This window comes from Chroicocephalus ridibundus, chromosome 4 (assembly GCF_963924245.1).
Source record: "Chroicocephalus ridibundus chromosome 4, bChrRid1.1, whole genome shotgun sequence".
Taxonomy (NCBI): Eukaryota; Metazoa; Chordata; class Aves; order Charadriiformes; family Laridae; genus Chroicocephalus; species Chroicocephalus ridibundus.
In genome coordinates, this window is record NC_086287.1 from 62,175,597 (window position 1) to 62,185,414 (window position 9,818).

Below are 9,818 nucleotides of genomic sequence, written 5' to 3' on the forward strand. Positions count from 1 at the left end.
TTAAACATATTGACCACAGCTTCATGTTTTGAAATCAAGAAGAAAAAAGAATCCATTTTTATTACTTTATTAACCTTTTTTATTTAACCTGGTAATAAAACTACTCAGCTGTGTGGTGAAATCTCGATTAAAATCTGCCTTAGCTCCAGGAGCCACGCAGGCAAATGCTCCAGTAGTTCTCTAAGTTGGTTTCCCGGTAAAAGCTTTGCTCTGCTATCGGATTCTGTTATGCGGTACATAGATCCTTGCTTTACAGCCAGCATCATTTCAGGAGGTAGTTTGAAAGCTTTTGGGCTCTCCCAGTGATTGCTTTGCTTTTCTTTCACAGCAATTACAGTCCCTTCATTTAATTTCAATGGAAACCTTAGTGTTTTAGACCTTGCCCATGTCGCTGAATGCTCATCTCTGGATCTTATTTCCAGTCCTCTGGAGGACCGGTTTTGATGACCTAGTCTGATTACAGCATCTTTGACAGCTTTAAAGAAATTTGCTCCGGGGAAGGAGACAGCTGCTGCTCTGATGAAGGATTTTTCTGAGCAGGCCTCCCAAGCTAGACGTGTCAGGATGAGATTCTGCCTATGTTTTTCATCGTGACCAACAGGTACGTCTAAAAAAGGTTTTGTGTTTCTTGCCTGCATGGGCCAGAGTGGAGGGGGCCTCTGTCATAAAACTGCTTAACCTGCTTCTGTCAGAACGCTGTGGCTTCTTGGCTTCTTTTCCCTTAAGCTGTATACTCAGCCCCTCTGGAAACTGTGGGCCAAACCTTTAGTCTGCTGTAAACTGGCATTGCTCCTTCAGTTCATACAGACTCCAGGGCAGGAACAGTCTCTTTACCAGTATCTGTAGCTCTTATGCAGCCCTCCTCTTAAACAAGATTTATGAAAACGGGCGTATTATTTATGATCAATGATAACCATTACTAGGGGCTGCAATAAAATCTCTTAGCAGCCTTTTTAGAATTGAATCAGTATAAAGGCAACATGGCAACCTGTCCTTCTAGAGACTATTTTGCCATTAATGTTGAAAACAAGGTAGGCAGCATTTCAGATCCCCAACAACACACTTTACCTCTGGAAAGGAGGTCTGACCTGCTTAACTTTGTGTGGATCAGGAATGCTCTATGTTCCCTTCCTAATGCAGTTCCCAAACCCAGGAATTAACCTCCACTTTGCCTATATAAAGCTCCTAGAGTGATTGGGTCATTCAGACAGGTATGCTTTGCAATAGAAAGTTTTGACAAGTATCTGAATTTACAAAGTTTTGTCTATCCTGGAGCAGCTACTTTACTTTTTGGGGTGCAAATAAAGCAAAGATTTCATATCTTTGGGGGTCTGGTTGCACATGCCTAGGGCCAGAGCTACTACTGCATGGACTGTTGTCCAGAGCCAAGGTTTGGGGGAATTCATCCCCAAGACATCGCCAGCCTTGGCTTTCTACAAAGAGATTCCTGTGTAAGCAGGTGACTTGAAGGACTGAGAGCTGCTTGGTACACTGGAGCACTAGCTTCTCCTCTCCAGGGCCAGCCTATTTCCCCCATTACACACTGACCCCAAAACCAACTCTGGACTGACAAGTAAAGGTGACAACGACCAGTGCCACCTGCTCCAAATCCTCCAAATTCCCTTTCTTTTTTCTCCTCTATATTCCTTATTTGTGTTGCACATCCCCAGGAAAAAGGAGCCATTGCTATTTTGCTACCTTGGTTTCTATTTGATAAACGCAAAGGAGCTGAAGGTGACCTTTCTGAAATAGCAGTGGGGAGCACAGAATAGATAGTGTACCATGGCCATGCAAACCCACCAGTCTTGATTAGCCTGGCGCTTACTTGGTCCTTCTCCAACACTGATGCTCGTTCACACCAGCTCCTCCTGAGAGACATGACAGAGTGGTGGCTCCAGGAGCCACTTTCCTATGGGTTAGTTTGAGGAAATCCTCTCCTCTTCTAGTCTCAAATGTGCTTTTTGTACATGCTTTAGCCAAGGGAGATGTTTTGCACCTAAGGAAAACATGGAGGCTTCAAGAAAGCATGTCTGTCTTCTTATACCCACCTATCTATCTGAAACAGGGGAGGCCCTCAGCACCTGGTTCACCCATCACTCTCTTGTAGCAGGCTGCAGACAGGTCTGCAGCGTTTGCTGCCACCATGACAAACACCAGGTAAAGTCACCCAGTGCAGCCTGAAGGAACCCAGGCTGGAGGAGCAGGTGAGGAGTAGGCTGGCTACTGAGCTCAGAATGTGTGCAGACATGGGTGGATATGAGAAAAATTCATTGAAAGAGAAGGAAGTGTGAAGCAGACAGATACTTCCTTCACTCGTGTACTGCAAGCAGAGTATATTATTCAGAAGACTACACGGTGTGTCAGTGCATCGGGAGTGCCAAAATGCTGGAAATTCACCAGTGTAATAAGCTAGTGATAGCAGACTAGACAGTGGGAATGTGACAGATGAAATTACTTGGCTTTTTGGCAGAAGCCAGTAGAGTCATAGCTCAAGAGAGCAGAGTGCCCACCTTACAGTGAGATTGTGACCCTCATAGTAACGTTACTTCAACCAGAGGAGAAAAGAAATTATTGCTCTGGTCAAACAAGAAAGTTGATGTCTGTGTTTTGGGATCAACAATATTTTGTCCCCATCTCTGTGTTTCATATTACTTCATTTAAGCAAAGAGCAAATGCCATTACACGTGCACTAACAAATTTCCATTCACTGCCATATTCTTTCAGAGGTGCAAGTAGAAAGGCAGCTTGACCCAAAATGCCCTAACAGAGATAAGTTTTGCTCATCTAATGGAGATCTATGAGTCCCATAGATGTATCAGAGTTGAGAACCTGCCTGGATTCCACATGCAGAACTATTCACTGGAGTCAGTGGCATCCCTGATCGTGGAGGGGGGAACCACCAGGTGGCCTTTTACTTTCTTTTAGAAATATTGCACAAAAAAACACTTGTAAAGAAAATATGTCAGTCAAACGGAAGGCAACTTTTCTGTAAAGAAGTCTTATAGCATCCCTTGCTAATAAAGTTTTGATTTGGACTGTCAAATATGTCCATCGAAGAAGTTAACACTATTTCCCAGCTCTGGCACTATCCATGCAGCAAGTGACGTACCTTGACAAAACCAGGAGTGTCAGGAAAAAGGTGTTCCAGTTCTACAGCCTCAGAGGAGTCACAGAAGCAGGAGAGTCTTACGTGGAGGAGAAGTGCTGGCATCACCTTTCCATCATTTTCACTGTAGAGCTGGAAACAGCCTTTTGGCCCAGTGTGGCCCAAAAGGGATCTAATTTTTCCCAGCTCTCCAATGCACAGGGAGAAATGCCAACATTAAGTACAGAGCAGAAGAGTACGCCAGTCTCAATATTCCTCCCAGAAATGCTTGCTGCAGCAGGTATAATGCATGAGAGAGAATGCAAGACACTGAACCAGCTCTCTGTACCCAGAGGTTTTGCCTCTGTCAGGGAACAGCCATATAGCCAGAAATATAATAACCAACCAAGAGCTCGGTTTCAACTCTCCTCCCTTCAGACCCTATTACTTCACCATCTCCATAGCTGTCCTGTGAAGCTTATTCCTTGCCTTTGCATTTGTCTAGCTTTAGAAGAAAAGGCAATGTAATTTCCATTGTTTCATTGAGGAGACTGATTGAAAGGCTCATACATTTGAGATGATGAAAAATATGCTGATGAAAGTGCTCCACATCAGAAAAAGCGCATTTGTTGGAGCACAGATGATTCTGACCAACATATTAATTTAAGCTGAGAGGTTTCCTGGTCCCGGACCAAATTTCCGATAAGAATGAAGGAGAGAGAAGGAGGGAAAAAAGAAAAAAAGGGGGCTGTAAGTGTTATAAGGCTGTAACAAGCTGCCTCCTTATGGGGCATTGCATTTTAAAGATCTGATCCAAACCTGCCAGGGATCAGAGCTGGACCCTAGTTCCACGCTCTCCAGTAAAAGCCCATCCTGCTCTCAACTACCTCATTGTAAGACACAAATTTTCTTGGTGCAAGCAGGACCCTCCAACACTCCTGCAGGCATGCCAAAGGATGCTCAGCTTTGGAATGAAAATGTTAACTTAAATCTTCAGCTTGCCTGTGCAAAACATAACTGGCTTTCAACCTGGCTTATCTGTATATCCTGATGTCCACAAGCATTCTTTGATGTGCTGCCTGGATTTTCCCTTGCTTCATTTGCTCGCCTCAGCTTAAATTGAGATGCAATTGAATATAGGCTCCAGAAGCACTTGGCCAGTTTTGGAAATTGTACAAATTACACTTTTTTAAACCTACTTGTTTCACTCTGAAAACACCAGCCTCCAGGGCCTGGAGAGGTGGAGGAGAGAGACTTACATACTAATTACATGAAATTAAATCCAGAACAAGTATGGGCATTAATAGACTTAAAGTGTCTGTCAACAACAGCAGGATTTGCCGCTTGCTTTTTATATTCTTCATCATCCAGTATCACCATCCAAACTCTTTCCAATTCATGCATATTTTACTCATTTAGGCTTTTCTCACACTTCAATCTGCTTTTTTTCTCCATTTTTCTGTTCTTCTTTCATGTCATTAATCTAATCCAATCCTCTTCCAAGGTGACACTGCAAATGGAGCTCAAGAGCATTTACATCAGTGCCTTCAAATCATCTTAGGCAGCGATGCCTGCATCTAGGCGCTTTACGATTCCCCTGGCTTCTTCCCTTCCCATTGCCATCAGTCCCACTTGCTGCCCTTCTCGGGACCCATTTGGCATTAATGACTACCAGGATTCTAACATCCATCGAGGACAGACAGCGGCTCACAGAACTCAAGAGGAGCCTTTTGATATCTGGGTTTTAGAAAAGACTGCTAATCCCAGCCTGAATTCTGCTCAGGGCTAAACTCAACCGGGGAAATGAGGAATCGTTACAGAAAGACCCAGAACACAACAGAGAGCACAAAGTGATTACTGCTAAAATGTAATTCCTGAAGATAATTCTGGTTTGGCTGTTTCTGAGGGCTTTTCTTTTCATGCCTTTTTTGCCTCCTTTCCTGTTCTACGCCAGCTCAGCCATCCTCTTGCTGGCAGTGGGTTAATCCTTCTCATTCGTCTCGTGGCTGGTGGCAGCCCTGCCATCACCTGTAGCCTTTAAGCAGAGGTTCCAGTTCCAGTCCTTTTTGTTCCTAAAATACAATGAGCGTGTGACAAAAGTTGACTCAGAATGACATCATTCACTCCAGCCCCGTCCATCTCCCACATCCCACATCAACAGGACTGGCTGATGTGGAAACAGCGAGCCAACAGCAGATATTAGCATTTGGTTACTTGGTAACTCTTATTCAATCAATACATGCTTTACATTTTAGATCCCAGTGGCAGGATGAACAGAACGAATTAGAAAACCTCAGGTGGAATAAACCTAATGGCTTGTGGGACATTTCCAAAATAAAAATGCATGTTGAATCACAAATAATAGCTTGGCTGTAGTCTCAGGAGTCTAATTATGAAATGGATGTGGAATCATTCTGTAATTATTTAGAAAGTTCATTTCAGCAGCCCAGAAATTCTCTCTGTGTTTACTATATCATGACAAGTACTCTGTGGTTATTTGTAACATCTACTGGAAAGGCGCATGAATAAGAGAAGTAATTTTAAGAAATGGAGATGGATCCATGCCTTTTATAAGTCAATGGATTCGTGCCAGGGATGAATTGAGACCAGGTTCCTCAGCAGAGTTAAATCACTTCTAGCCAGTCCCAATGGGGCAGAAATCACTCTGCCCTGCAGCGGGGATGTTCTTACCACAATGTAAAACCCTACTACGCATTCTGCTCAGTCTTTATGTCTTTGCCTTAGAGAAGAGCTCAGTTCAAAACCAGTGCAAACCCTTGCACGCTATGGATTTGAAACTGGTGCCGCAGCTGCAGGAAGATGGTTGTCACTCAGATGATGCTATACCCACAAATAAAGCCAGGGCTTTGCCTTCAGAAACAGATTCTGTTGTGCTGGATCAGATGGCTGCATGTGATATTACCATGCCTAATCTAATTTTTGCAAAAGTAGAAATCCAGGCCTGCAGTTCCTGGATGGATAGCCCCAGGTCTGCCTATCTGCATCAAAGGGAAGTTAAGGAATTGTGTGATCCTGAAAACTTCCAGCACAGGGTAGTAATATATAAAGGGTGAAGAGAAGATCTCACTGGGAGGAGAACCTCGTGCATCCTTCGTGGAGCACCACAGGGACTGTCGATGTTGCGCTTTCCACTGACCACAATGCCCTTCCTTGGGGGCAAACGGACCTGGGTACCCAGGTCTCTGGGCGTCACAGGAATTAACGAATATACAGAAAGGAAAACTGATTGCTTTCAGTGAAAACTGATTGCTAGCTGGCTAGACATGCCAAGTCTTATCAGACCACCTGCCCATTCATTACTCTGTCTCTGTTATGCTTTGTTGTTGATTTTTTTTCCCAACTCCACAAAAATGCCCCATTTTGGAGTGACCATCAGACGAGAGATTAACCGTGACCCTTCTGGTCGTGCAACACACATGGAAATGCACAGTCCAAAGGGCTGATTTTTATCTTGAGGTTGGGATTTATGCAGTGCTTTCCTCCCTGGAAGGTCTGAGGAGCAGAAACGGTGCCATACAACACCTCATGGGTGTCCCGCACCTTTCAGCCATAAATCTGTTTCTCCAGAGGCAGAAAAAGAAAGAAGGCACACAGCTAATTATGCTCTGTGGGGCGATTTGCCTTTGTATTTCTTGATGTATTCCCTGACTGGTGGAAAATCACTCTTGGCAAACACAAAACTTACCTTGCTGCCAAAAGGTGCATCTCTAAATTATTAATCAAGAGCACACAGAACCACGAAAGGTGGAATATTGAACAAAGGCTCAATTGACACTCTGGAAGTTGAAGAAGATATGGAAGACTCCCTTCTAATTTATTTATTCCTTTTCTGTTCTGTTATCCTGATACACTGCTTCCAGTTACCACTGCACCCCACACTGTATGGTATTACGTGATTTTGTTTTCAGATTGTTGGAGATAAAGTTACTTCATTATTAATATATATGCACTGTGCATATCCATGAATATTGAATGTATACGCGTGTGTAAACCTGCTGGAAGTGTTAATAGTTAAGATAAACTAAGTCCATTATCGCGATGAGTGACTATTTCTATGACCCTATTTGCAATAAACCCAGATTCAATGATATGAGAATATTGCTAGGTTTCAAAATAATTGAACAAGGCCAGATGAATCCCCACAAAGGCATCATTTACAAAGTACTTTGCTTGTCTAAAGTATTTATTCCCGCAGAAGGAAATGGAAAAAGAGTTCATATGGTTACACAGCTATCCTCTGAGCGTAAAATTGTTTTATCGTGTTAAGTTTATTTCCTAGACATCTTCCGTTGGGGTATTGCAGGAAAATACTGGCTGTGCAGCTAGTTCCTTTGTGTGGATCGTTCCTATTTATTCACTGGGAAGTCAATCATGTTTTGTTCAGGCTTGTTTTGTTTTTCTGCTGAGCAAACACTTAAGCAACGCTTTTCTTGGAAAAACTTATTTGCATATACAATGTGCACCATTCGAAGTCGGCACCACACAGATAGTTGAGATTCTTTGCTTTCGCTCCTATGTACCATGGGAAGTAGTGGAATTCTTCCTGAAAACACCGGTGTTGCTCATTAAGACTGCAGTATATTCTTCATGCTTAAGGACTCCATCAGTAGTTACAGATATTTTTACTTTGTCTTGTATTGAAAGCCTGGATAGATTTTTACTATTAAATGCTCACAGTGTAATGCTTCCAAGCAATCTACAGACAAAGAATTACTCCCAGCAATTATCCGCTGAATAAATCTGAATAATGAATACGTTCACAAAAGTCACTATCTATTTGTGAACAATTAGCTGAAAGAAATAGAGGTGACACTCATCAGCTGAATAATTCATTTATGAATTCTTTGTCCAGCTTTGCTTCTGACATATGTTGCATGAAATGAGATCAAAGCTTAGATGAAAAATTACTTTAAAAAGAAGGGCAACGTTAAAGGAAATTTTTCCAGCTTCCACAGCAGAAATTATCCCACTGTTGTAACTATTATTTATTACCGGTGATTTCAGAGGCCAGTAAAGTTATTTTCCTGGAATCTTTCACTTCATGCATTAAGCTGTGTTTTATTCCTAATGTGTATCCAATTTTAGGTTGTTAGACTGCAATCAAAAGCACTTAGTAGGAATGGATCTGTCCCTGTTATGAGATTTGAACTGACATCTTTATCCACTGGAACTTGAGTGCCCAGGTAACTCCTAATTATTCAAGCATTTGCTACCATTACTATCAATGTAATTAACACGTTGTGGGATAAAAGTGAGACTGGCACTATGAAATGATCATTCCTAGCATTTGGACAGCATTCTTTCATGAAAACATTTATAAGCTGTCGAATTATTTTTCAATCAAATGAACAGAAAAATTGTTTACATTTAAGGGGAATCTCCAGAACTGAAAGGAAATGGTTTCTGGCATCAAAAATGATAAATGTTGTCTCCGTATGTCTATTTCTTGAATACAACAAACCCCCTCGACTTTTCTGCAGGGTTTTTTAAAAGAAAATACCAAAAAGGTTCTGATCAATTTTTAGAAAAAATGTGAGACCTTTCTTTCAATAAAACTAGATTCAGTGACAGAGACAGGAACAAGGTTTTTCATTCAGGTCTAAAAGCTCACGAGCTCACTGCCACTCTCTGCAGGAATAAGAGGCTGCACAAGACCTTTTTGTGTACCTTGCTGGATGACACTTGTAAAAATAAATAAGACAATTCACATGGAGAAGTCAAAGCTAGATGAAGACTAGAGTTTGACCTCCTTCTTCTCACCTCCATCAGTTTTGCTGGCCAAAGTAGGCAGGTAAATTCCTTCTTATATTAATTAGTAGCAAGTGGACAACAATAGGAGGAAGGAGGAACCAGAGGAGAAGCCAGGGACCACTGTTTGAAAGGCTTTGTCACCTTTCCGTCTAGGATCTACTATGAACACAATTTTGAAGCATTACTTTTCCCAACAAAAGCTCAGCTTAGATATCCCAAAATAACTGCTGTGAAACACTTGCAGGACACACCAGAGAGGGGATTTTGAGAGCGTTTCACAAGGCCTGCAGCTGCGAGCCGGTTGCAGCATGAGGAAAAGCCCTCCATCACCCCAATGTACAGGCAAGAGAAGGTAAGATGACTCTCTCAGGCGGCTTTTAGATATGGTGCATTCAGTGAAGAGCTCCAGGCCATCAATATGTGTCCTTCTCCATGTTGCTTCTGCTTTCGCTGCTGGAAAGGGAAGGGCTTGAGGACAACAGCCCTTGCAAGCCACGAGGGCAGTGAGGCTCAAAGGGAGCTGCTGGCCCCACATCAGCTGTGGATGCCTCCCCTTTTGTGCCGGCCCAGTTTTCTCTGGGGGAGATTCCTGACCCTTTGCATCTACTCACTCACTTCCCCAGTCCCCAAGAAGAAGGTTAAAACAGCGAAGCCCACAGAGCTGCTGTGCCCTCTGGTTCCTAGAGGCAATGTAAGCATCTTGCAACCCTCGCTCCCCTGGGTTGGTGCAAAATGAGCACCAGTTTGAGCATGCCGTGGGAGAATCCATCCAACCACCTGGAAAATGACACAAAACGGGAGTACTTTAGACATGCCACAGCAAATAAATACCTCCTGGAAAAGAACAACAAAAAAAGATCAAGCTTGTGCTTGTAGAGACAGTAAACCACCGTATTTCAGCAGTCATGGCAGATATTTCTGACTGGAAATTGTATATTTGATGGTCACCAGCCTTCAGCAT

The 9,818-nt window shown here is 42.8% G+C and overlaps 1 long non-coding RNA gene across 1 annotated transcript; it reads left to right on the plus strand.

The window, feature by feature from the left end:
- Nucleotides 1-396: 396 nt before the first annotated feature.
- On the plus strand, nucleotides 397-9,209 carry LOC134514344 (uncharacterized). The gene is made up of 3 exons (XR_010070704.1): nucleotides 397-601; nucleotides 8,192-8,289; nucleotides 9,102-9,209. It is a non-coding gene; the product is annotated as an uncharacterized LOC134514344 (long non-coding RNA).
- The last annotated feature ends 609 nt before the right edge of the window (nucleotides 9,210-9,818 follow it).